The 27,685-nt window shown below is 44.5% G+C and overlaps 1 long non-coding RNA gene and 1 other non-coding gene across 2 annotated transcripts; one reads left to right on the forward strand and one right to left on the reverse strand.

Annotated features, from left to right (window-relative positions):
• Positions 1-3,310: 3,310 nt before the first annotated feature.
• Positions 3,311-12,301, reverse strand: LOC140219417 (uncharacterized). The gene is made up of 3 exons (XR_011895675.1): positions 11,374-12,301; positions 10,136-10,241; positions 3,311-4,162 (listed from the first exon to the last, which is right to left on the reverse strand). It is a non-coding gene; the product is annotated as an uncharacterized lncRNA (long non-coding RNA).
• Positions 12,302-27,016: 14,715 nt separating this feature from the next.
• On the forward strand, positions 27,017-27,089 carry TRNAT-CGU (transfer RNA threonine (anticodon CGU)). The gene has a single exon. It is a non-coding gene; the product is annotated as a tRNA-Thr (tRNA).
• The last annotated feature ends 596 nt before the right edge of the window (positions 27,090-27,685 follow it).

The following is a 27,685-nucleotide window of genomic DNA, read 5'->3' on the forward strand; positions in this document are numbered from 1 at the left end:
AATTTTTCAAGCCCATTCTGGAGTTCGTTGGAGGTGATGTGGGATTACTTTTTTACATCATTCATCCAGTTTTCTAGGCTATTCCTGGGAGTTATTTTCAGGCCTATTCTCGAGTTTGTTGGTACTGATGTCGGGGTATTTTCTTACCTCGTTATCAAGGTTTCGTAGCTCTACCTGAGAGGAATTTTCAAGCCCATTCTGTGGTTTCTTGGAGCTGATCTCGGAGTATTTTTTTACCTCGTTCATCAGGTTTTCTCGGTTCTTTCCGAGAGTAATTCTTCAAGCGCGTTCTGGAGTTTCTTGGGCCTGATGTGGAAGTAGTTCGAAGACAATTGAAAGATTACAAGGATGATTTCATGGATCCCAAGCATGAGTGATTGTTTATTAGTTGTGACATGCTTCTCATAAAAAAGTCAGGCATGAGTTAATCATCACAAAACTATAGCCTTACAAAATGCTGTGATAAGCATAATAAATATCTGTACTAATACACAGACTGGGGGCTGGTAACTGCCCATTAGATCTCTCATAGCAAAATAAAATACATCACAATACATTCAATGTGCAATCCCACTAAAGTACAGTGAAAACAAGCAACATTCAATATAAAATCTAACTGATAAATATACAGTCAGTACTAGAGACGTTCACATTAAACCCACTGAATATGCAGGTCATTCCTTCAAACAGGCAGTTGTCCAGAACATGGGTGTGCAGTGCATCCAATGGATTAGTATGAACATAACTATGCAACATAAAAATATTGCAATTAAGGCCAAATGGCATCTGCTGCTAACGGCCATTACTGCGCCAGACAAAATGAAACAACCATGTGGTAAATACAGCAAGCATTCGTACTATCAGATTAGTGCCGGCCACTGCCCATCATATCTCTCACTGCAAAAGGAAAACCATCAACCCATTCACGATGTAGTGAAACTAAAGCACAGCGAAAACAAAATGACACACAATACAAAATCTAACTCACAAATACACAGGCAGTACTAGAGATGTTCACATTAGACACACTGAATATGCAGATCATTCCTTCAAACAGGCAGTTGTCCAGAACATGGGTCTGCAGTGCATTCAATGGATGATTATGGACAAAACTATGCAACATAAAAATATTGCACTTAAGGCCAAATGACATCTGCTGCTAACGGCCACTACTGCCTCAGACGAAATGAAACAACCATGTGGTAAATACAGCAAGCATTCGTACTATCACATTAGTGCCGGCAACTGCCCACCACATCTGTCACGGCAAAATAAAAACTATCACAACACATTCAAGATGTAATGAAGCTAAGTCAGCAGTAGAGATGTTCACATTTGACCCACTGAATATGCAGATAATTTCTTCAAACAGGCAGTTGTCCACAACATGCGCGTGCAGTGCATTCAATGGATCATGAACAATACTATGCAACATAAAAACATTGCACTTAAGGGCAGCTAGCATCTGCTGCTAATGACCATTACTGCCCCAGCGAAACATTAGTGTCGGCAACTGCCCACCTTATCTTTCATCGCAAAAGAAAAACTATCACAACACCTTCAAGATGTAGTGAAACTAAAGTACAGTGAAAATAAACAAGTGACACAATATACAAAATCTAACTCTTAAGTATTGCAACAAGCAAATGAGAGGGCACTAGAGATTATCATTAGACCCATCGACAGCATGCTGACCTTCAAACAGCTAGTTGCCCAAGACATGGGTGCACAGTGCAATGAATGGATAGTTAGGAAGAAAACTGCAACAACCATGAGCAACATGTTCTATAAACTTTCAAACTTTCTAAAAAATGACCTCACTCAGATAAGGAAAGTGGTGATTGCTAATACACACGACAAAACATATATGTGAAAACAGCCATTAACTGATACTAAAGCCCCTCCATACACGTTTCCGCCGACCAGGTTAAGTACCGCCAACCTACCCTCTTCCTCCACGTTCCTCTGCCACTCGCCCCCTTAGCTTCCAGCGTCAAGCGGAACTTCCGTACCTGCAGCTTCCTGCTCCGAGTGGAAGTAACGCTATGTTTTTCTTAACGTTGTTTACTTTCGCGTCGATGGAAAGGCTTTAATTGCACCAGCTGCGGTTTAAACTGTGAATGCGATTCCATCCAAGTACCACCGCCTATTGTAACCAGCGATCTGATCGTGTTCGCTGTTTCGCGTCAACCTGCGATGGGTTGTGCCACGAGACAACGTACAGTGGAATGTAGTGCCTGGGCGCTTGGAGACCACTGCCATTTTTCGTGCATTTAGAAAACAGCGACCGCGAATTACTACTTCAGGGGAATACAACAGCTTGTCGCCTTTGCATTCTTCTCATGGTGACTACCACAGCTCTGCTAAGCACGCGTGGGCATCTCACCATCGGCAGTCAAAGCGGAAATTCCCGCAGCACAACTCCAGGAAGCGGTAACGCCGGAACTGGAAACTTTGAAACTGGAAATGCTGGAACCGGATTTGATGTGAGGGGAAAAGGCGGCGCACAACAAAGGTTGTCGCTACTTAAGAAAGCGGCAGTGGCGCGTGGATGGAGGGGCTTTAACTGATACCACTCCCCCTTGTGCTCCAAGAAAACGTATGCAGCCCTTTTTCCACACAAGAGGAACATGTTATACAACTGTATTGCAGTACTTATGGGTACAAGCCAGATGTCAATTTCGTTGCCTAAATATTGTAGTGCTTCTTAGATAGAATAAAAGGTAATTGAGTGTGTTGCCCTTGCCTCTTTCTAGGCATGCAGTTGTGATGGATGCCATATGCTTGTGTGACAAATTGAACATAGTGCTATAGGTACGACTACAAGGATGTATATTCGTAGCTGCCCTCAAACCCCTTCATGTTGCCAGTCAGCATCTATGGTGTATCTTTGTATTGCTCATCTAACACTGTTTACACACAGAAGGCATGTCTGAATACCAAACCACCTTATTCTTCACAGTTACTTTAAAGTGAATGCGTTGTGACAAAGTGTAATGTGAGAAGTCCATGCTAAAGAAAAAAAAAAATAAACAGCTAATTCAACTCCCCCCTGAATTACCAATTTCTGGGCCATTAAGTTTTGCATAATACACTTGTGGTGATTAACACAGAGCCATGTTGGCCTAACCCTAGTGGCACAGGACATCCTTCAAATTATCAGTTGGTACAGAATCACTGAGCATGCTGCTGGTGCTCTTGCCCCCGCTGAGAATACCTGTCGCAAACTAACACACATATTGTTGCTAAAGGTCCATTACAGAGATACTAAAGAGAAACAATAAATCATTTTAGACTGATAAAACAATCTTTCAGAAATGTATTCATGAACATTGTGGCAATAAGCGGATTAATAGATGAGAAAATGAAGATTTAACTTTCAAGTTTTATTCAGTGCCAGCACATCAGTGTGGAGTCATACTTCAACTAAGTATATTCTTTGACACCTTTACAACAGAATTCATCAATATTGGCCAGTAGAACATTAGCTAGACCCGAACAGACACCGTCAAATTCCATATCACAGCGAGCTGGTGCAGGAATTATAAGGTGGTGGTGGCGACACCAGTTTTCGTTTTTGCAAGTTATCTGGCTTATCAAGCCAATTCTCATGGAGGGAGTTGTTTTTTCGGTGTTGTAGAAAAATGATTTAATAACGCTCAAATAAATTTTCCCTTTCGTGTCCCTTTAAAGCAAGCACTGTGCTACATGGCTTGGGCAAGCTGCCAGCCACAGAACCCACGAGTGCTTTTGTTAGGCAAAATAATTTTTACAGAAACTTTCTTGAGGATATGCATCTGAAAATTTTTTTGCCTAGCAATAGTTCTTGTAAATATTGACTAAATCCAATGCTTTCACCTGCAGCTTTGTGTAGCTCAAATCCAGAAAGCAGTGCTCAATAAATGTCAAAACCCTGTGGGCCTTTTCGAGTAGATAACGTGGAAGACCCAGAACGAAGCGAAAAGGCAGGCCAGGCCTGCCAGCAGTGACGATGTCACAAACAATCGCTGCGCATCCATGTGTAGCGCCTCCCTTCAACCTCTTCTTTTGTAAAAGGAGCCTTAAGGAGGCCCCCCGCGAACTGAAAGCCTGAGTTGTTAGCATCCAGGCGCAGCCTCTTCAGCAGGCACTTTTCAACATATACACCGTCGCCGATGTCTACCTGTGAAACAATAGAACAAGCACAGATTAATTTTCTACACTTTTGATCAAGGAAAGGTTAGGAAATAGGGTAAGGTTTGCAAAAACGGAAGTAGCTGCTTCTTGTTGATATGGTTTAAAGAACAAAGTACCCTTACGTATACCATACATGCGTTGTGCTGAGCTGTGTACTTTCACCTAAGACTAGAAAGTATTGGGAACTTCAATGCGAAAGAAAGACATTCATCTGCCTAGCTCTAAGTGAATGCGTTCCACCCCTTGGCACAGAATGAGATCTGGTGCTGTTCTGGCGATTAGCAGACATTGAAAGCTTCAAGCCTGATTTAGTATTAGGCCAAGGGTCAAGCTGTGCTCGATTATAGTCGGATACAACTTTAGAAAAACAGGGGCGTTTACTCCTCCGAGGCGGATGCACACAAGCATCCACTAATGGTTGCGCACTCTGGACTGATGTCATGCGCCGGACGGCCGGTGGCCCACCGTCGGAGAAGATGGCCGCCCGGGCTTCGAACTAGGCCAAGTCGCGTCAGCTGTGCGCGTCAATGCCTCGTCACAGTGAATTCCCAAACAGTTTGTCATTGTCTATCATGCCGGAAATATTACTGCGAGCTTACGATGCGGCATCTGTGCTGCGTGCGTGTATTCTAAGCCGTGATCCGGCGAAGAAACATTGCAGCGAGCATTGCTGATGCTGCGCTATGCTTTGCCTGAAAACAGGATGTCTTGGTGACTGCTGCATACACACATCCTGCCTGTTTGTTCCATGTTTTTTATTTCGCTCCCAATGAAGTTAGGACAAGAAAAGTTTTCCAAAGTCTGGTGCCTGCTGTCAGCTGCGGGTGAGTTTGTGTACCGTGTCGCTGCATTTTCCGTCGGACGGGGTAAAGTGATGGAGCAAAACCATTCTGAGGAGAAATTAGAAAAGCGTGCGTGCATGAAACAAACCTACGAGCGTCTCAACAGAAAATATTTGCAAAAGAAGCCTCCAATGCAAAGATTTGTCGCCGTCAACTTAGCATGAATGATTGTTGTCAACAGTGAGATAGCCGAGCGTCTAACAGCGGTGTTCGAGCGTTGTGTATAGCACCGTCGATTGATTTCTTTCCACCAGTGCTCACCGCGCACGCAAGCTGTAGAATGCGTGCTGTGGCACAGTCACGCATAAGTTGTGTTGCCAGCGTTCCTGCTTCCATGCGTGTTTGCACTTACTCATATTTGTCCTTTTATTTTATATTAGCATTTGTTTTTGCTAGTTTTCTTTCAGCAAAGTCTTTACACATTTTCATTAGCCAATCTCATTCAAAGCACTAACTCCTGTACACTGCACAACTGGCCTCTTCCATCTCATTAAAACCTTTCTCGCTGGTCTACCTCGTCTTCTCAATCTGCCTACTCGCTGCGTTTTCTGTCCTTGTTTCTTGTGCTGTTGCTGCAATGTGACTAACCAACTTGCTCAAAATCAAAACAAATTTTTATCGCCTATCAAAACAAAAAGGTTTAGAGATACATTTTCTTAAAAGCGTCATGTGGGTTGCACAGTAACTGTGCCTCTTACCTCTGTTCATGTTTATGCGTCAGTGCATGTGGCAGCTAGCCAGAAGTGCACATGAAAGGCTGCATATTGTGAAACACCTTGCTATGCTGTTGAATTTTTCATGCATGCAGTCTTAGTAAACAAACGGTTTCACTGCCTATCACATATGATGGTGAAAATTTTCAGCACGAATAACAATGGGCAGTGGGGTGTGATTTCTGTCTGACGCTTTCGCCGTTGCAAAGACATTATTCAGTGAATGGAGCCCAGCAAAGCAGTGCACTCAGAGCTTTTGCAACTTTCACCCTTTATTACTTCACAAATGACATTGTCTGAACCTGGCCGTTGATCGACATGCCGATGGCTTGTGAATTAAATAATTGCCTCAATAAAACACATTCAACTTCACTCAGCATTTTTTAGCACAATGCTAGCAGAGCTATTCAGGGTGAATAATTGTGCTTACATTGGTGTTACTTGCCCGGTCAGATAAACAAATACAACAATGGCTGCGGTATGACTGTGATTTGACATGCAGACTGCTAATGGTGCCTTTTGAGCGTGCCCTTGACTACTGCTATTAATAGCTACCCGCCTGGGTATATTGGGCCTAACTAAGCTAATGATGTTTGATAATTGTTCTCTTATTCGCATTACTTGCCTGGGCCAGGTAACCAAAATAAACAATGCCACCACATGAATGTGTGTTTGCATGCAAGCTGCCAACAGTGGCTGTCATTCTCCATTGATTGCTGCCATTTCACCAACAGTGACGACGGATTGACTGCGCTTTGACGTGCAGACTGCTAATGGTGCCTTTCAAGCGTGCCCTCGACTACTACTATTAATAGCTACCCGACTGAGTATATTGGGCCTAACTAAGCTAATGATGTTTGATAATTGTTGTCATATTCGCATTACTTGCCTAGGCCAGGTAACCAAAATAAACAATGCCACCACATGAATGTGTGTTTGCATGCAAGCTGCCAACAGTGGCTGTCATTCTCGCATTGATTGCTGCCGTTTCACCAACAGTGGTGACGGCTTGACTGGGCTTTGACGTGCAGACTGCTAAGGGTGCCTTTGAAGCGTGCCCTGATGACTGTTATTTCATCACAGGGCCCGTCATGCTCATAGGTGGCTGCCCAATAGAGTATTGGGCCTTCTGACATTGGCATTATTCATCTCAACGGGCTGGAAAAAACAGTAGGGGCAGCACAACTGCACGCAAAGCACAATGTGCTTTGGCGTGCAGGCTGCTAAGAGTGGCTGTCAATTTCATTCACGTTGACTACTGCTTTTTCGTGTGAAGCTGGACAGTGGATGCCCGAATGAGCATTTCGGACCCCACATAGTTATTCAGGATTAATAACTGCATTTGCATTCAGATTTTCCGGTTTCAGCACGTTTCCATGCCAACGCTTATATTGAGCATGATCTGTGCAGGACGTTGCTTCTTCAGAATTGGGCTTCCATTAAAAGGAATATGTCATCAAATGAACTGCTTATTTATTTGAGAGGCCACGGGAGAATGCTTGGCTGCTGTGCTTGACACACAGTACACCGCTTCAGTGATGGGAGATCCATTGTTGCGTTTGCCGAGGTATGTGTGGCTGGCAGGAGGTCTGGACCTCGCTTCACGCAGAGTCAGAGACGAGGAGAGTTTTCTCTGCGAATAATTCCTTATACAATGTTTACATGTTGTCGTCGTTATCAGGACAGAGACCAACAGAGCGGCTGCAAGCTGCTTAAATAACACCCCTCAGTCCAAAGATCCCCCAGACAGTCCCCAAGGACGAAACAAGGTCGAGAGAGAGAGGGTCCGGGCAGCCTCCGGGGTCCTAATGCCGCTCTCGGTGGCCGGCGCTTCCTTGAACCGCGCTGCGGCGTCGGGACGATTTGGCGGTCGGTCAGAATGGTGCGCCGGTCAAGTTTTATGGCCCGCATAGGACAAAGGAAACCAACTGCAAGGCACTGGGTCGAAACACAGCCCTCCTTTGGAAACTGTCCCCAACACAGCGAGAGTCGTTTGTGGTGCGGGCGCCGCCGGACAAACGAGGGGGAGGGGGGGTTGCATTGCTGCCGGGACGGGGAGGGGCTGAAAAGCAGTCCGTGATCCGGTGGCTGCTTCCATCGTGGACGCCGTGCAGCCGCGAGGAAACCCGAGCCGTGCACGTAGTCGTGTCCGAAGCAGGCAGGCACCATGCAGGGATGAATGCTGCCTCCACGGTCGACAAACCATAGCACTGGCCTTCCGTCAGGCAAATCCCAGGGCACAAACATAACACCACATACGCTTCGAGAACTCGTTAGTGATCTTCTCGATCGTCGGTATCTCGTTGTGGTGAAAGAAATCGTGCACACGACCTCAGCGCACATGTGTCCTACTTCGTGCTGCTTCTTCTTTTCTCCACATTTCGTGGGCGTTTTCACGAGGGTGTCGACAGTTTGCCACCCGAAATATGCGAAGCTTTGACCTCCCTCCTCACCTTTAACCCGGTGCTTTCGCTGACACTGAGCATCTTGGGTTTGTAATGGTTGCGATAAATGCATTGTTTTATATAAGTACTTGTTCAGTAGCAACTGATTCATTTGAAGCTCGGAACAGGAGTAGTAAATGTGCCGTGTACATGTAAACAAGCACAAATGCCATGCAGAGTTGCTCTTTCTACTTTTGCCACTTGCAATGAAGCTAAAGAGCAGACGACGGGCAGCGTTGTGGAAGGCACGGGGTTATTTTTCTGTCGCGATCTGGCATGTGCTGTAGCACATGAGAGCTCTACTAATCCAGTCATCAAAGTCTTTATTTATACCGAGAATTGCGCGTTTCCGAAGCACGATTTTTCGAGCGGGATTATTTTAGTCGCGGAGGCAATCAGACGTCGCGCTTCAGTCATCTGGGCGGGGCCTCCCCTTTTTTCTAAAGTTGTATCCGACTATAGTGACGCACAAGTGCTCGAGAACTATTGAACAAGACGCAATTGTTTTCGATTTACTGACTGCACTTGGGTGTAAAGCTTTTGTCTGAGAAATGAATAAACCACATACACAAGCAGCATTTTCACAGTTAGCACAGTCTTTAATAGGTACTGATACCTTCAATTTAGAAAGCCCTGTATATTGGGCCTCATCAAACTAATTTCATAAAAGGTTTGGCAAGGTAGAAGCATAGAATTTTAGAGTCATTAGAAGACAGGTGAAATGAGTCATTTATTGCAATTATTACTCAAATTTAAAATTTAGACCACTCGTCCAGTTTGTACATGCCACATAAGCATGTAGATATCAAAAATGGGAATTAGAGAAAACCTTCCCTTGGAGGTTCATTATTGGAAGCAGTCATGCCCTCGAGGAGAAATAACTTCTTTTTCTGTAGGCAGAAATGAGGCTCGGGTATTTTATTGACACATATATATGCCCATGCATATATGTTATCTCTGCTGTAAACCTTTTTTTCATGTATATGCAAGGTGTGTGTGTAACATCTCATTGTGCACAAAATCAAATCCATAAGAACCCGACAAGAAGCTAAACAAACAAGAGAGCAATCCCAGTGACAAGCCATGCTAACCCAACGAGGTAGCCATCCCAGTAACAACCCGTATCAAAAATTTTACTGACATGAATTCTGACCTTTGAAACATAACATGTGTATATGAATACTATCTACATTAGGGCGATGGGCAACTTTACACAATGGCTACGCCAACATCAGAACTACGTGGATGAGAAAAGAGTGGCATCAAATGCTTTGGCAGAGCATGCAGCAATGACTAAACACAATAGTGACTGGATAGTGTCTAGCATAATCGGCCAGGAAAGAAATTGGAAGCCATGCCTGTACCCGGATTCCCTGGAGATGCAATCAACAGGACACACGTTTATCTGAAACCAAGGAGCCCACGCCCATCTTATGCTAAAACTTACTTAATTAAATATGCACTTCCACTTTTTTTAGCCTTATTGTGAACAAGGCTTCCATATGGAAGCCAAAATGTATTGCTTTTAATGTTGTATTTGGTTGGTCTATGTCTTTCTTTGTCATGTTTCATACCGACCACACAGGCTTCTATGAAACTCTTGATGATACAACTTTTGTGCGAAAGCATTGCTTAAGGCACTTTTGCCTAAACCATGTCTTTAGGCGGTACAACGCATTTTTCGAGACACGAAACCTCAATTCATGGTTCTTAAAAAGGCATTTTGGCTAGATTAATATAGTCTATATGGAGTATATAAGGCATAATTACTCAAGCGTCCAATTATATTTAACTCAGAGGAGGCTACTTTAGGTAAATTCATTAAACTGAGGGCACTCCACCAAAACATAAAATTCGTGATCAGCCACTAGAAATCCTGAAAATGGCAATACAGTAAAATGATTGCATATTACACAAATGTATCCTACAACTCGAAAGGCAGCGCCAGTTTTGTACGCACCTTTGAGAAAGCACACAGATCACGTGCTTTATTGTCGTGCTGTCCAGCTTCCAGCAGTGCAGCAGGTTCCTGCTTGATGTAGGGATGCCTCCAGAATCCGCATAGCCTTCAAAAGTAAGAAATGTTTAATGTATTGTGTTGTGAACCTGGGAATTTGTGATTTACCAGTGTCATGTGGAATTGCAAAGAGAGCCTCACACAGCCAGCTGCATGAATTTGCGTCTGGTTGCACAAATGTCTCTTTGTTATATCTAAGGAGGTTACACTGATATTTTGTAACAGGCGAAGTTTCAGAAAGGAACGAAATCAGCAACAACAGGCTACCAGGACAATCAAAAACAAAACTCAAATATGCAGTAAAACGTGGCGCATTGGATTAAACAAAAATATTAAGCACATGAAAAGCATTCTGAAAGCTAGATCGCGATTTTGTAGCGATGCTATTCCTTTTCGTTATTCGTTAGTGGTTTGACCGTCGCCCCGGCCCGTGCTACGTACTGGAACAGCCGGCCGTTTGCGGTGGGCGACAAGAGTGGTATAGAATCGAGGGGTAAGTATCGCTACAAAATCGCAGTCCTTACTTTATTACGCACTGCCGTATAACCTACGATTGCAAGAGCTGGCATCCCGTTCGTAAGAATTGGTTGGTCTATGTCTTTCTTAAAGGCCGGTGTCTGAAATGTCTCGATTAAAAATAAACTTCGTTACTGTAATATCGGCCTATGTCGGGTCTGCAACATAGAAGACAAATACGCGAAGACACTCAAGAACATAAACAATACACAGGTTCTCGCGACGTGGTCATCCAAACCAAACTGTATACATAGAAAAATCTTCATACAAGCTTCTATCTGCTTAAGCGTCAAACATAGGAATCGTGTGCCAACGCGCGAAGCCCATGATACATCGACGGATACATTACACATGTACTGTACTTGCGGGAATGCATATATAACGAATAACTTCTTGCCAGAAAACTACCGAACGAACAGCAACTTTCAGTGTTTTCATAATTGTGTGCCCATTCAGGCATAGCAATCAAGGCGGGTAGCATATATTTTACAGCAGAATGCAAGTACGCTGTAACATCAGAGGAAGCCTTCGTGAAATTGTTTGCTAAATGTGCACAGCAAGACGGTCAACCTACGATCAGAAAGCGCGTTGCTCTAACTAGTTACACAACGTTCATTACGTAAATCATAAGTTCAAGAATGCGCGCAAGGGCCAAACTTGCTTACCTTTCAAAAAGACTTGGCCAACGCTCCTTCGTCTCAAAGGTACCGAGGCACCGACGTTTTTCTGGCGCAAGCACTGTAGAACTTCCGATGAACTCCAGCTCCACAAAAGCACAACCTTCAACAGTCTTCCATACACTACGATTCGAAGCTCCAGTACCAGACTTTTCACGAGAGCGCGGGCAGGCAGCTCGGCAGAACAAAGGCAGCTCGGACGGGCGCTATAGTAAGACACTCACTGTCGACACTGGTAGATCGCACGAAACACACGGCGAACTAACGGCGTTACACAAGTCCGGAGGGTTTGCGATGGTTACTGCACACGACAAGGAGCAGATTTTGTCTAGGCACTTCTAAAATATAACTCAAATACCGCCTTACTGCAAGGTGCATTCACTACAACCAACGTGGTACGTCGACCAAACAAATACTGCAGTGGCGCCACTCTACGGTTTTTAGAAAAATGTATCGTAAATGAGAAAATTACGTGTTTTTTCCTAACTACAATCGGTAGGGACACTTTAACAAATTTCTTGGGTCCAAAAGTGTTAACTTTGTATAAATATGCACTTTTTTATACGAAGTTTAAGAAAATGTACTGTATATATTAAAAAAAAAAAAAAATGAAGCGGATGTCGCCTTCAAGATTCGCAACCGCTTCAGTGGCATGCATTTTACAAAAGCACGGCCTTCGAAATCGGACTTTGTCGCTCAAACGAAGCCGCAGCTGGGAGGAGGGCAGGCATTTAGGCCCCAATTGTTGGGTTTACAGTGCCTAGGTAGGCTTCCTTATTTATAAAGAATATACAGGGACTTACGCCGAACCATGAGCGAGCTTTAAGCAGGGGACACACGGTACGATTTGGCGTCCGATCCAACGTGCGTGTATCCGAACGGTCGAGCGGCGCGTAAGCTCCGCCCAGATCCAGCCCCCCCCCCCCCTCCCCCCCCCCGCTGGAGTACATATTCACGTCGAGAAACGCAATATAAACAACTCTGCACAACACTGCTTCGCTTTACGTGAATACTGTCAATAAAATTATGCCCCTGCAAATGACAGAACACTTCACGACGGCGCGTTGTCCACTGCCGGCTCCGGTGACAGCCAGCGATACGGCCGGCAGGCATAGCTAGGCGGACGCTGCGGCCGACGGCGCTTGATTCAGCCCGAGCTCGATGAAGAGGGCTTATTTTTGCCAAAACAATTAACGCTGTGCACTTAGGTAGCCCGTAATTAAATACAATTGGTTTACTCGACGCAGTCGTTGCGAAGGGCAAACGTGCAAGCGAAGCGAGCAGCCTCGCTCAGACGGTCGGCGTGTGCTGTTTGTCCGCGGAAAGGCCCTCGCGTCGCGGCTCCCGATTTCGACGGTAGCTTAGTGCTAGTGTACTAGGCGCTGTTTTGCATAATAAGCACACGTTCGAGATAACTTTATTGAACTGGTAACTATTTCGTGTCGGCAACAAACTGCAGCAGGCAAGGAAAAAGACGGCGAGAAACCGGCCTGCCAGCGCCACCTCCGTGGAAGGAACGTCAGAGAACGTCACATTAACTGCGGCCAAACGACGGTGTGGTCAGTGCGGTTGTCGGACACATCAGACGATGAAAATTTGCCCGGTTGGTCGCACGCCGGACGTCCGATCCGGCGGTTCGGCACGGCAAAACACCTCGATTCCGGCTGCCGTTCAGGCGCGTTGGACGCCGGATCGGACACCGAATCGGGCCGTGTGTCTCCCGCTTTAGCTGGCGAACACGAGCCCATCAGCGCGCCGTCCGTGCAGCTCTGTCTGCTTGCAATAGTGGATGGCCTACGGGCTTCTTTGACGCCTACTGAGCACAAATTCATGATCACCGCTCGTATACACGCTTCCTACAGCGCTAGCTGTCGTGTTTACGAGATTATATGCCCTCATCTTGAATTGGTGAGACCGCTCGACATGATCGCATCTACTTCTAGTGCGTGAGGCTTTCCATTGACTGTCACTACAACTTACCAACGTTTTGTTTATTTTGTGCTACAGTGGGTCGTGACGATTCCGTTCACAGCTTCAAAGTGGACAAGAGACAGTCGTTTTCTAGCTCGTAGAAGCATGAAAAAGTGGGCTTGTGCTTGGCAATGAACTTTGACCGACACGCTTGCTTCAGGCCGGAGCAGCAGACGCGACAACTCGCCGTTTGTAGGCTGCCGGCCGATGGCGGTATCCCTCGCGAACGGCAAGATATTTACCTGCCGTAGAGAGGATCGGTCCAGGAACGATTCTTGAGGCGATTTTTGTCGCTGAATGCGAGCATGGCCACGCCGGTTCGCCGTGCAGAGCGGAATCGGAACATTATTTTTCGATGAGTTCGCACTGACGCAATGCAGTCGATTGGCTCGTCGGTCGTGCAACGGGCGGCGCGCCGGCAGGAAGCCGCGTCCACTTGAGGCACCTCTTACGCGACGTACATACGTTCTAAGTTTCCAACGTTCTGCCGTTCCGCTGGTGGATGCACCGCCACGGCATCGATCTTTGCTATTTCTGCCGCGGCCGTGCCTGTCGCCGAGCATAGGCTTAACTGGATTGGGCGGAGCTTGCAATGATCGAGACCTTGGGGAGTAAAGTGGTAGTATTTAATCACGTGATCTTCAGGTTGGTTCCAGATCACGTGGTTTTAAACTCTCAATAGATGGTTTTTGGTCACGTGATCTAAAACTCCGTACGTCGTAAAGCCGGCTCATGACATCCTTTTACTACGTTTCTCAGAGATGGTAGTAAAACGATGTAATGTAACGCATTTTACTGCCTCATGCCAGAGTAATTTTCTGGTGCAAGGTAGTCTTCAAAGCTCATGAGCCGCAAAAACCCCAATGTCGGCTAACTTTTGTTTACAGTGTAGCCGCGCGTTTGCGTTTTGTGCGAAAATCCGTGCCGCCCTCTGTCGTGCGCAATTTTACTCCCCGACGGTCAACGTTACTAGATGTTCCCGACAGCAGCAAGGGGTGGTGATCGCGCATGCAACGTCACCACTCCCCCGGCAGGGTGGCGGGAGGTATGAGTTTCGAAAAAAAAGCATTCGCACAATTAACACACAATTTTCTCGTAAACTAAGTCTTTTCTTGGCACGGAAACAAGCGTGGCGAGGTGTCTGGAATGTTGTTTAAACAGCCCACGCCGACTTAGTATTTGCCTTTAGGTTACTAATCAATTTGGGCGCAGTCACCAATTCTGCATTTTACTCATCGTGAGCATCCCTTGAATGAGTATTTTAGTTACTTTTTTTCGAGCGCATATCAGCAATGTGACTAAGTTTGAGAAGGCGCGCTCCTAACATTACGCTTTTGCCTGAAGAAATACTTGGTCAGTATTGCACAACAAGGATTGGTAATAACTTCCCCATCATTAGTGTCGCAAAAAAAAATTTACCCGCACGTGCATGCATGTAACCTTAATTAGAGATGACAAATTCACCTTTTATATGCATAATCGCCTCTAGTATGGAATACTTCAGCTGGTATAATAGAAAGCAATTACAAGAAAACACAGAAATGATAGTGTAGTGAAAGAAAGTTTTGACGTAATGGACGGGCCCCTTATAAAATGAATATTTTTGAAAGTAGCTACGGATACCTTATACCCAAGTATTTATCTGGCATTAGGAGAAAAATTTAATCATTAACTGTTTCAACCACACACGGAGTTACCACACTAGAACTTTAGAGGAAATTCACTTAATTTATTGAATATATATGCTATACACGTGAATAACAGCTGTAGTCGTGACACCCGTTATATTTATAGATGACAAAGAAATTGGAAATGAAAGATCTCTTGTACAGCTGGGGCCGAAATAACTTATCGGACAGATCAAGTACAACGTCTTCATGACGCGTGTGGTTCTCTACTACTTGGCTGCGCCGATGGCTATCGTTGAGTCTACTTTTTCTGCATTTGTCTAGATGCATTGCACCTACCTTTGCGAGTAATAACAAGTGCCACTTACGACAATGGCCGTATATGTTCAAGATCCTCTCAACAGCACGCGAACCGCAGTACGTAATCTTGAGAGTAGGGAACTGGCCAATGAGCCATCATTGGTTGGTTCAAGGCGTTATAACTCCTACCGTGTCCTGGTAGTTAAGTGTACTCCGTGGCGGTCGGTGACGCTTCCAATGCTAAGGTTAATACTTTCATGCTAATACTTAAGAAGAAGCTTTAGCTCAGGCCCAACTCCAACGCGGCCTATTCAGATACATGTAAAACGGAAAAAACGTTTTTATGAGATAACCCCTGGACCGATCTTAATGAAATTTGTTGCATTTGAAAGAGAACATTATATTGTAGTGACTGTTGGAAGCGTAATTTCGATTTAGGGCTTGAATTTTCTTAAAACGATTTTCAAATATCTTACCGTTTGAAAAATATAGAAGCACGAAGTTTACAAATTCATAGTTCTGCCCCAAGAACCGATATCGCAGTTCTGTAAATGGCATCCATTAGGTCATTCAGAGCGGACAAATTCTGTGTGTTATTTTTACATCTTACGTGAATTTGTTACGTCGATTACAAGGGTTCTGCGAAAGCTGTATTTCCGAATTACTAAATTATTTATATTCATGTGTAACATATCAATTTTGTCCGCTTTAGATAGGGTATTTGATGAAATACACAGTATTGTATTATCCTTTTTCATTGTTTAGTTACAGAGTTGTAAACTTGACAGTTTCGTTTTTTGAAAATTTCCGATTTTTGCGGATATTTGATAAAAAATGTACAACTTAACTCAAAAATTCGACACCAACAGTCAGTAGAATTTAAGTTTTTCTTTTAAATGCAACAAACCTCGTCAAATTTGGTGCGATGGTTGCCGAGAAAAGCGAATTCTCCTCTTACATGTATTTAGAGAGGAGCAGTCGAGCTAAAGCTTCCTCTTAAGGCGAGAAAGAAAAGGGGTAGGGGGGCGCACAGCACGTGTACTGCGTAAGGCGCAGAACGTGCCATGCGTAGTTTGTTGGCTCAAGTGCTACCGGCAGTCTGTTGTCTGTGTTTTTTATTCTCACTTGCCTTTTCGTTTAGCGACATATAAATCATCAGGTGAATTCGCTACTTGCGCATATTTACGGGGAATTTCACTTAGAAAAGGCTGTTCACTTATCATGCTCTTTACATGTATTTAGTGTTCGGCCACCCGGGTATGATATCCAGTGATGTTGCACAAGTTCTTGTAGATTCTTTCATGTTATTTTTTTTGCACTAAATGTGTGTAGGCAGATGTTAGCGCATCACAGAGGCACCGACTACTCTACTACAAGCGATAGAGAGAGAAAAACACCGAGGAGCACAAAGTCATGGAGCTACAAAAAGCACTCACGCACGGCAATCCTCGAGTCTTCTACCTGATGTTTGTTTCTAGCGGTGAAGCGTAGGACTTAAAGTGTGCCCACGCTATCAGCGACACAATACAGTACGAACTACTTCATGACAAGCAGGCCATTTAAAGAACACGGCCAGCTCACGCAAAAGGAAAGACATTACGCAACGCGCATACGCAGTGCAGAGCGTTTCAGCAGGCAAAACCAAGACGCGCAATGAGCAGTGCCTTGGCACCACTCACAGCAAACTTTCTTTATTCGTTTTGTGATTTCTACAGTTAGTTACAGTTGCGAATGCGGCAGCCATTCTGATATCTCGACAACTGTTAAGCAGGCCATGCCCGTTTGAAGAACATTACAAACGCAGACTAGTTCTATAAACATATAGCCTCTTCACGTCGGTAAAAAAAAAAAAAAGCAATAACCGTCGTGTTGTCGCCAAGAAAGGGTACGCCTGTTCTCTGATCGGGTGTGGCACTCATCGATCGACGCTTTCCTAAGGAAGAAGCGTTCTCCTTCAACGAGCGCTCTCTTGCGCTAAAGGCATTCGGTGTCGCTTCCCTCAGGACAATAGCATGGACAGCCTTATTATATATGCACCACCGGCGTCAAGTGTTGACGGGATGCACGTGCCGTGTGAATGCGCAATTTCGGCTTAGTTCCGACACGCGGCCTCTCATCAAAGGGAACTCTCTCTACTACGGCTAAACATTCCTACTAGGCACGTGCTGTTGACCAGTAAGGCAACTGCAGCTCCACTGTGGATCCTGTAGCGTTCACGCAACCCCTCTACTCCTAGAGCTTGCTTTCGCGGACACGCGAGGACGCTCCCGCTGCAGGTGTTTGCGCCAGGGCGCTAGCTGTAAAACGAGACAGACGAATAACTCCCACAACTGTATTTAGTTCACTAGTAGACGTGTAGCTACGCTTAACAAGAACTACCCACAACGCGGTCTCGTGTTACGCCCAAGTCTAACTCGCGACTATTCTGAGAACAGCAAACTCTGCAGGAAGTTGCGTCAGCCCTTGCAACACGTTCGTAACACGCGCTCGTGAAGGATGATCTTAGCTACTAGGGGATTCGCTAAACAGCCACAGGTCCTCTGAACCACCGCCTATATATAGGATACTCGCGTTGACTCCGGACGCTCTGTAGAAAAGGGAGAGCAGCAGTGAAAACATGATCGTAAATAGTAGAAAACACGCAGAACAAAGAAGAGGACCCAGCACAAGAATGCCAAACTGCGCAAATGCTTTGACCAGGTTACTATGAAGTATCCAGACTATTTCGCCCAGGTATTTATTCTATTACTGCGATGACAGGTGTGGCTAACGTGCCTATGAGTGCACGTTATAGTTCATGTTAAGCTTGGGGCTTCTCATTGAGAGTCTGTTGCGACAGGAGGCGTGGTAAAATTTTCTCTCACGTGTCGATAAATTGTAGGCCGTCTGAACGAGCGAGGTGGCTGAAATTGAGCAAGGAGTGTGCTGCCTGTTAACCCCAAAAGCCCTACGCGCCATCATGCGTTTTCGACCCACATGAATTCCTCTGACTCCACTTTAAATCCTCGTGCGTGTAAATGTCCTGCCGGGGCGTTCGATCTTTTTCTATGCATTATTTGACACTTGTTTCTTCCGCGCTACCACATACGCCGCTCGTATTAGGATTACACAACTGAGCGCTACTCTTTGCAACCGCCGAGCCTTATTTTTATTTACATTCTGAGTTTAGCCCTTGCTTCCTTTCTCTATAGGGGATGTACGAAATATTGGAATACGGTCTTTCCACACCATTAGGTTGCGTTACACAGGATAGCCGATCTACTGCTCTTTTCAATGTTGAGTCCGACAATATATGGCATAAACATCTTTGAATGAATTTGTAATGTTGTTTTCTATTATTTATTTAATCCGACGATGAAACTCTCTAAAACTGTAGCTCACTCTTCATTGCTTATTCCTATATAGGGCGTCGCTGCTCCCTGCAGCGCCATTTGTAGGCGCGTGCTTGAAGCCACCTGAAAAGAAGAAAAAGGGGATGAAATTAACTTTCTCAGCTTGCTCCGTTCGGGCTTCGTTCGAACGCTCCTCGGGCCTGTCTGCGGCTCCTGTTTCTTGGCTAAGTTTTGGATGGTATTAAACTTTTCTAGGCTTAATGGTTGCGCTTCCTATAATTCTTGCGCCTGCTTCATCCTAGGCTGATGACCCAAAACTCTTCCGGCAGGGGTTTTTCCCTTTGGACATCATCTGTTCCGACAGATGAATTATCCATGAATTTGTTTACCCGCAGTGGCGTGAGCAGCATCGCTGTGGCCCTGGTTCATTCTAATGGAGGCTCTATACGGTTGACCAACCCCCCGGCTATCCAGAAATCTCTCCGTGCTGCCACCTCTGCATACCAGACCATCACAAAAGTGAGACAGTTCGGCCGCGGAGGTATCGTGTGCAGATCACCAGACCAGACCTGTGTCGCGGTTTTGCTTAATTGCTGATTGTTCGCATCAACTGCCGGTGAGTGCCTTCATCCCTGCTCACCTGGCATGCCCCAAGAAAATAGTCAGATGTGTCGATGCTGATCTGTCTCCATCAGAAACATTAGGGAGATTCTCTGAGACTGGAGCAATTGCTGTTTATGGCTGCAATCCAGTGATAGACAATAAGAGGATCTCAACAGAATCGGTGATTGCAACATTCGCAGGAACCTCCTGTACGTCAACATTAAGGTCTGGCCCTTTGTGTTCAGAGTTGAACCTCTGGCATCGCGTCTGCTGCAATGCTGTAATTGATGGCGATACGGCCATATATTAGTGCAGGATGCAAGTCAAGTCAGCGTTGTTGCAAGTGCGGGGACGAACACGATCAAAGTGTTTGTAGTGCCCAAGATGAGCGATGCCTCTGTGGCGGAAGTCACCCAGCCAATTATTCTAACTGCTCTGTTTGATCTCAGGAATTGCAGGTAGTAGAAATAATTGACAGACTACGTTGCTAGAGGAAGGAGGCGGTAAGCATCGTGAAAGAAAGGGCGCTTGGTTATGTGGATGTTACTGAGAGGAAAACTCTTTCATTTCATTCATTTAATTTATTTTCGCCTCAGCGGCCCGGATGCATTACATTAGGGAGGGCTTTAATCCTTGTGACAATGCTAGAAGAAATGTACAGAACAGTAAAGAAACAACAGTATACAAAAACAAGCCAGGAACAATTGGGAAAAAAGGGAAACATCGTGTTAGAGTAAGGGTACGTGGGATCGGTAATTAGGCAATGTGGTTATTTAACATTTCGCGGAACGTTTTACGGTCAGTGCTTGACACGATATGTTCTGGGAGATGGTTACAATGGGTTATTGCACCGGGGAAGAATGAAGTGTTCGTGGCAGATGATCGGGTGTTAATGTTTGCTATGGGACGACTGTGGCTTAAGCCAGATGGTGTACGTAAGGATGGATTTAATAGGGAATGCATGGAGTGTGGATGGTAATAAAGGGCGTGAAGCAAGCAGAGACGAGAGATGATCCGGCCAGAAGCAAGTGATGGTAGTTCAAGTGTACGTTTTAGTGTGCTTATGCTGGTTTCACGAGTGTAATCGGAAGTTATAAACCGACAGCGCGATTTTGTATAGCTTCTATGACATAGGTAAGATATGGTTGGAAAGGGTGCGAGATAGATGAAGCATACTCTAGCTGCGGACGTACGAATGTCAGATATGCTAGCTTTTTTATGTCTGGTGATGCGGCTTTCAGGTTACGTTTTAAATATCCAAGGGTACGTGAAGCATTAGAACAGATGGTGTCAATATGAGTTGCCCATAGTGTCGATGTAATGTGAACGCCGAGATATTTGTAAGACGGGGCATGATTGATAGGAGCAGAACTTATTGTGTAGGTGTGACTGGTTAGGCTGTGGTTGCGGGTGAATGACAGAGCTATGCATCTTGTAAGGTTACACAGCATGAACCATTTCTCGCGCTATACTGCGATGGAATCGAGTGCGAGTGTTCTAGCGCGGTGGTGCCATTAGAGCCTCTGATAGGGGAATATAGGACACAGTCATCCGCGAAAAGACGTAAATTATTCCTAATGTTAGCAGGTAAGTTATTGATGTAGATGAGGAAAACTAGAGGTGATAAGCCAGCGCCTTGTTGCACACCCGATGTTTCGCTGCTAAGGGATGAATTATGGATTTGCAGAGGTACCTCAGAGGTACATCGGACGTATCACTAACAGCAAAGGCCGCTGTAAAAAAGGCAGTTACAAAAGCTATGGAACGGCTGGCAATGAGCCTTAGGGAACGTATATCACAGGCCATCTCTAGTAACTTATCTCATTTGATGCAAGCCAGCTGTCTTAGTCCTACCATGACCCAAAAAGTTGATTCCACGCCACAAACCAGTGTTAGGCGTTCAGATACCCATCCTTCTAATGACGGTGTTGAACCTTCGACTTGCTCTTCCACACGGCCTGCCAATGATAATCTGGTTAACACAGATTCGGAAATGACAGATGTGGAACAAAAGGCTCGAGCGTATAAAAGAACAATGTCACCAATCAATGATTCTTCCTCCGATCCTCACTCAAATGCTTAGAAATGTCAGCCCAGTGCTATAGCATTCTACAGAAGGCACTTTCGGCTCACTGTTGCAATCACCGATTCTGCTGAGACCCTCTTATTTTCTATCACTCGATTGCAGCGATAAACAGCAATTGAGTCACTGAAAGTGCTTCAGTGGAACTGTCGCACTTTATATTCAGCTTCAGTACATTTAACTTGTCTAACTACTGAACCTAAACCCTGAAATAATTCTTTTGAAAGAAACTTGGTTAAATTCTGCAAAATATTTTCAGATAAACGTTTTCAGATAATTCCGTCTAGACCGTCCTGCAAGAGGTGGCGGATCAAATACATTTATTTAGCCTCACACTTGCCATAAGGCTAAAATTTCTTTTGAATTTTCTAATTCTGAGTGCGATATCCTAGCGATACACGTGAATCTCCCTGGATGTAGCCCCTTTACCATAGTAAATGCACATTTTCCTTTTGGAGTGCAGGACACACGCGCACTGGACATGGTTCTTAGTTCCTGTGGACGAGACATCCTATCGTCAGGTGACTTCAACTCTCATCATATATTACGGGGATTAAAAACAGATTTGTATGGCACCAGATTACGTAACTGGGCTATGGAAAATGCGTTAACGTGTGTAACCTCAGGATCTATTACGTTCATGCGGGGTAGATCCTACGCTGCAATAGATCTTACATTTTGTGGCCTAAGTGTCTCCGTATCTTCTTGGTCGACTGTTGAGTATGCGACAAGCAGTGACTACCGTCCAGTAAATTTTTGAGGTAGCACGCCCTGTAACGTTTATAATCGATCAGCTGCGCACTTTCATTATATACAATGCTTTTAGAAAATGCTTACGAAATACTCCTTGATCGCTGTCTGACGCGTGCACTATGGAAAAAAACTACGATTATCTGTTTCGCTTTGGAAGGTTCTCACAAAAAGTCTGAATTTGAGATTCGTCTAAGCAACAGAAATTGATACAGCCCTTGGTGGAACGAAAAATGTGCTTGTGATTATAGAAAGAAAAAAAACCGCCTGGAAAAAAATAATTACATAACCAGAGTTCCAAAAATTGGAGCGATTATAATTTTTTTCGAGCTGTCTTTACACATACAGTATCAAAGGCCAAGACAAATACGACTGTAAGCCTTTTGACTTCCTAACAATAAAAATAAACGCCCTTTATTCAGTTTTCTCCGCAGTGGAAAAGTTTTGCGTCCAATTAATAGAGACTCTATAGTCTTAAGTAGTGCTGAAATGAAATGTAACTAGAAGAAATCGCGAAGTTATCAGAAATTAGATTTTCTTGAGTTTTGACACATTGGTCCAGCTTATGAAGGAGATCAGATGATTTCATAAGAATTACCATGTTAGAATTGGCTGAAATCGTGGAGCGACTGCCAGATTCAGCTTTCGGAGCAGATGGGGTAACCTCTGCCATGATCAAAATTTATTTAAGGAAGCTCCAGACGACCTTTTAGCTATTATAAATCACTCAATTAGATTTTCATGGATCCTGTCTGCATGCAGAATTGCTAAAAATAATTCCAGTTTTTTAAATATCACGGGAAGGATATACAATAGATAACATTAGACCAATCGTGCCACCCTCAAATTTGGTGAAATTATTTGAAATAATATTATATACACCAAAGGCTTGCTTAATTCCTGCCAAATTGGATTCCGACCATCATGTTCATTTTGGCATGCTCACTTGGACTGAGAGAGTAAAATAAAATTAGCACGGCGACAAAGACATAAAGGTGCTATTGTGACACTAGACATCTCCAAAGTCTACGACAATGTAGAATATGTAATTTTATTGGATATATTAAGAGATCTAGAGTTTCCAAATTACCTTGTAAACCGGTTATGTGAATATATAAATGGGCGAAAGTTTTACTGCTCTCTAAGAGGCTTTTCTTCGAGCACACATAATCACTCACGAGGTGTTCCTCAAGGAGGTGTCATTTCTTCATTATTATTTAACGTTCTGATGAGTTCCATTCATTGGCATCCGAGTGTACAAACCTATGTATACGCAGATGACATTGCTTTCTATGCATCAGACAGCTATATTTACTCCCTACATCATTGACTACAGAACTATTGGTTAAACAAGATTCGCCTTTCACATAACGTGAGAAAATGTTCAACATTGGATTTATCTTTTAACAATCCCGTTAATATATCACTATCCTACCGTCTCGACACTATACCTCAAGTGGAGTCGGTGAAGTACTTAGGTGTAGTCTATGACGGCTCCATCAGTTTGCTTGGCCATATTGACCACATAGTTAAAAAAGGAATGAGAGCAGTTGGCATGCTACGTGAGCTATGCAGCAGTCGGTCGTGGATGTGGAGAGGCCCACTACTAATGATTTATAAAATGTACGTGCGACCCATTTTAGAATTTGGATGTGTGCTCTGTTCTTGTGCGACAGCTTATAAATTACGCCCCCTTGTTCTGATTGAGCGGGTAGCCCTGCGATTGTGCTGCAGATTACCGAAATTTGTGGCTAATAATGTATTGCATAAAAAGTCGTGTTGCCCTCAATATTGTGAAGATTTCGGTTGCTGACGGTGCAAAGATTCTTAAATATGTACGAATACCCTTATAGAAGATTGGAAAACGTATTCATTTCCCAGCCTGTATCATATTTTGGAGTACACTGGCCCCGGTTTCATACACCACAGGTGGTCGTTGTAAAAACATTTATTAACCCTTTAAATGTACGTGTTTGGGAGGTGCTAGCTGTTTTTTATTTGCGAAAGAGTCTACAAATAATCTATGATGATATCGACTCTAATAATGCAAAATTTTTCTCTCAAAAAATATTAAATGGACTATTGCAAAATCATTTATTAAGTTTAGGTATAAATACAGTCATCGCAACAGACGCCTCGCAGTGTAGAAAAATATAGAATTGGCATTTTCGCTCCTGCTCTAGACTGGTCATTCTCAATTAGGATTATGGACTACTTATCCGTATTTCAGGCTGAATTCTAGCTGTAGTATTAGGCTTACGTAAGCTAATATCAGCGATATCGGCGCTAGTGATAATAACAGACTCTTTATCTTTTTGTACATCGCTCACAACAAAGAGTGGTGCTAGCCTTCTAGTACACTTCATTTTCTAGTGCCTGACCGCATAAATTTAATTTGATTACTTTTGGTGCCTGGTCAACGGGGATGAACGAGATGGCTGACAGTCTCGCGAGAGCGTGCCTCAATGACCCTGCATTATCATTACTTCCGGCATCAGCTTACCTAACTACTACTAGATACAGGAGGTATCCAATTGCTCTAGACACTTTGAATCCAGCGATAGCAAATTTTTCAGAATATCGACACCTCCTATTCCCTGGGGACAAAAATTCATTTCACACCAGCAAAACTGAAGTAGTTTTTACCCGGTTACTCTCTCAAACACCGTTAATAAACTTTTATCGCCACAGGGCTGGTCCGGCACCCTCCCCTCTGTGCCCATTTTGTGGAGTAGATGAAACCATCCATCCTTCTTTCTTATTCTGGCGTCATTTTTCTGCTTTAAAGAAAAGCATTTTAGAATGAACGTTCACGCAACTTGGTTTAAATTTCTCCAATTAAAATATCCTTTGTCTAGGAGCCTCCTATCTTGGCAACTGCCACAGAGATATCTGCTCAGCCATGGAGGAATTCGCAGTTGTTTCAAGACGTTTTTCTTAAGTTATTCAAACATTATTTTTATTCCTTTCCACATTACACTTTAACCAGTTTTTGTACCACCAAAATCTTCCTAATACGATGCAAATCTTGGCCAATCCCCCGCAGTGGTTACGCGCCATCGAAAAAGGAGATCCTATCCAATCGGAGAAGGATTGAGTAATGTCTCCATTGATATCGTACTGAGTACCATGCACGATATAGCATAATTAGCAACGAAGATTTAACAACCCATGTGCCAGCAGTTTGCCTTTCATCTGTGCCTTCGATTGCTGCATATCATCTTCTATGATGAGTATTTCGGGGCTACAACCACCACCTCCGTTCCTGTCGTCACCTGGACGTACCCGGTCATCATATATGGGAGCAATGGATTCAAGTGCTCAAGAGCTACATGGGGGCGTCGGGCGCCTCCGACCTACCTTCCAAGCGTAGGAAGGCAATTCTGCTCAACTGCTTGGGCTTGGAAAGACAACATATCTTCCAAACTCTCACCTCCGAGGACGACCCGCGCTTTTTGACTTCGAGCGTGTCCGGAGCGACGCTGATGACTCCTGCCCCAGCTGAGCTCGACTGCGATGTTTCGACGCTTGAAGGTTGCTACAAGAGCTCTGTCAATGTCACTGCAGCGCGTCACCGTTTCCGTCGACGTGCGTAAGCTCCAGGTGAGACTGCGGTCGATTACATTACGGCGCTACAAGGTCTCGTGGGAGCGTGTAATTTCGGTGACTTAGCGGACGACATGATACGCGACCAGCTCATCGATAAAAACTACTAGCGAATACTTGCGCGAACGTCTTCTACTGGAAGAATCTCATACGCTTTCTCGGGCCCTTACCATTGCGAGACAACATGATCAAGCAAATAGAGAAGCGAGAGAACTTGCACGACATGGAGCACAAGTGCATCACGTTAAAGACAGAAACCCTTCAAATACGAGAGAAAAGCACTGTGTCACGTGCAAATGCTATAAGACGCCAACTGAAAGTCGTCGAGCTTTGAAAGGGCAAGAATATTATCGTTGTGGTTCTTTAGAACTTCTGGGGAATATCCCTCACTGCAAAGCTGACAGATAACTGTCGCAAATGTTTAAAGACTGCAAGAGCTTCAAGAAGTAAGTGCCGCCCATCAGGTTATCTCTAAAGTTAAGCAGTTTACCACTACTTCATGGCCTGACAAGAAATCCTTGTCAAAGAGCTACTGCCTTACTTTCACGTGCGATCTGAACTCCCTGTTGTTAGCGACATCCTGTGCCGGGGTGAGAGTATTGTCGTGCCTACAACTATGACCCCCTGTCTTATGGATCTGGCACATGAGTTACACCCAAGAATTAGTCGTACCAGAGCTCGTCTCAGAGAGACGTATTGGTGGCCATGCATGGATAATCTCATTGAAGAACTTGGGCGAACATGTGTAACGTGTCAGTCATGTGACAAATCCGCACGTACCACTGCAGCTCCTATACGACCCGCCACTCTTCCCGAGAAAGCCTGGAAAAAAGTTGCTATCGACCATTCTGAGACCATTTACGCAAGCTTCCGCTGACTGCCGTTTTGCCATTACGATTATTTACTATTACAGCAGATGGCCAGAGGTGGCTTTCGTACGGGATATAATGCCTTGTGTACTACCACTTCTGTAATGAACGAGAAGAGAGGGGGTTAACCGAGGGTCCCGATTTTTTTTTATTAGTCATATCATTAGAAGCCAACAAACACTGACACCAAGGACAACATAGGGGAAATTACTTGTGTTTAATAAATGAAATAAAGAAACGATAAATTAATGGAAACTAAAGTGGATGAAAAAACAACTTGCCGCAGGTGGGAACCGAACCCACAACCTTCGCATTCCGCGGGTTTGTTGACCAGTTGCCTTCACCCAAAAAGATTGCGTTCTCGTGACGCCTGCGGCAAGAAGGACGTTCCACGTCCGCCGCGAAGGTATGTGAGTGATGGCGCTGGCTAACACTCCCAGGGTTCTACTAGGGCACATAAATACCCAAGAAAGTGGATGGGGAAACAGCGCCGCGGTAGCTCAATTGGTAGAGCACCGCACGCGTAATGCGAAGGTTGTGGGTTCGGTTCCCACCTGCGGCAAGTTGTTTTTTCATCCACTTTAGTTTCCATTAATTTATCGTTTCTTTATTTCATTTATTAAACACAAGTAATTTCCCCTATGTTGTCCTTGGTGTCAGTGTTTGTTGGCTTCTAATGATATCACTCCTGTAATGGTGCTATTTCGGTCTAAAGTGAAAGCAGGTGGCGCTTAGTTATTCATTATCGACATGACGGCACAGCGCGAGAAGACGAGGACAGAAGAAAGGACGCAACACATATTCTGACTTAGTTGAAGCTTAGTTGAAGTCAGCACCTGTGTTGTGTGTCTTCTTTTTTGAGACGCGCAACATGGCCTTAACATTTAGATGCCAAACTCTGAGCAAGGGTGCACGGTTAACTTTAGGAGTGCTTTTTGATCTGAGCTTCTCTTGGCAGACTTGATGAACGCTGACACGTAGAGATCACGTTTTCTGTTGTCAAAATAATTGAGCCAAAATTTTGCAGTTGCCAATTGCAAAAGTATGCTATATTAGTGTGATGGGTTTCCGAGGTACATATTTTTATGTATAGGTACAATAACTTAACATCCAACTCCCCTGCTGGAATCCACATCACTCGAAGCTTTCGTGATGTGG

Source organism: Dermacentor andersoni, chromosome 7 (assembly GCF_023375885.2).
Source record: "Dermacentor andersoni chromosome 7, qqDerAnde1_hic_scaffold, whole genome shotgun sequence".
NCBI classification, from domain to species: Eukaryota; Metazoa; Arthropoda; class Arachnida; order Ixodida; family Ixodidae; genus Dermacentor; species Dermacentor andersoni.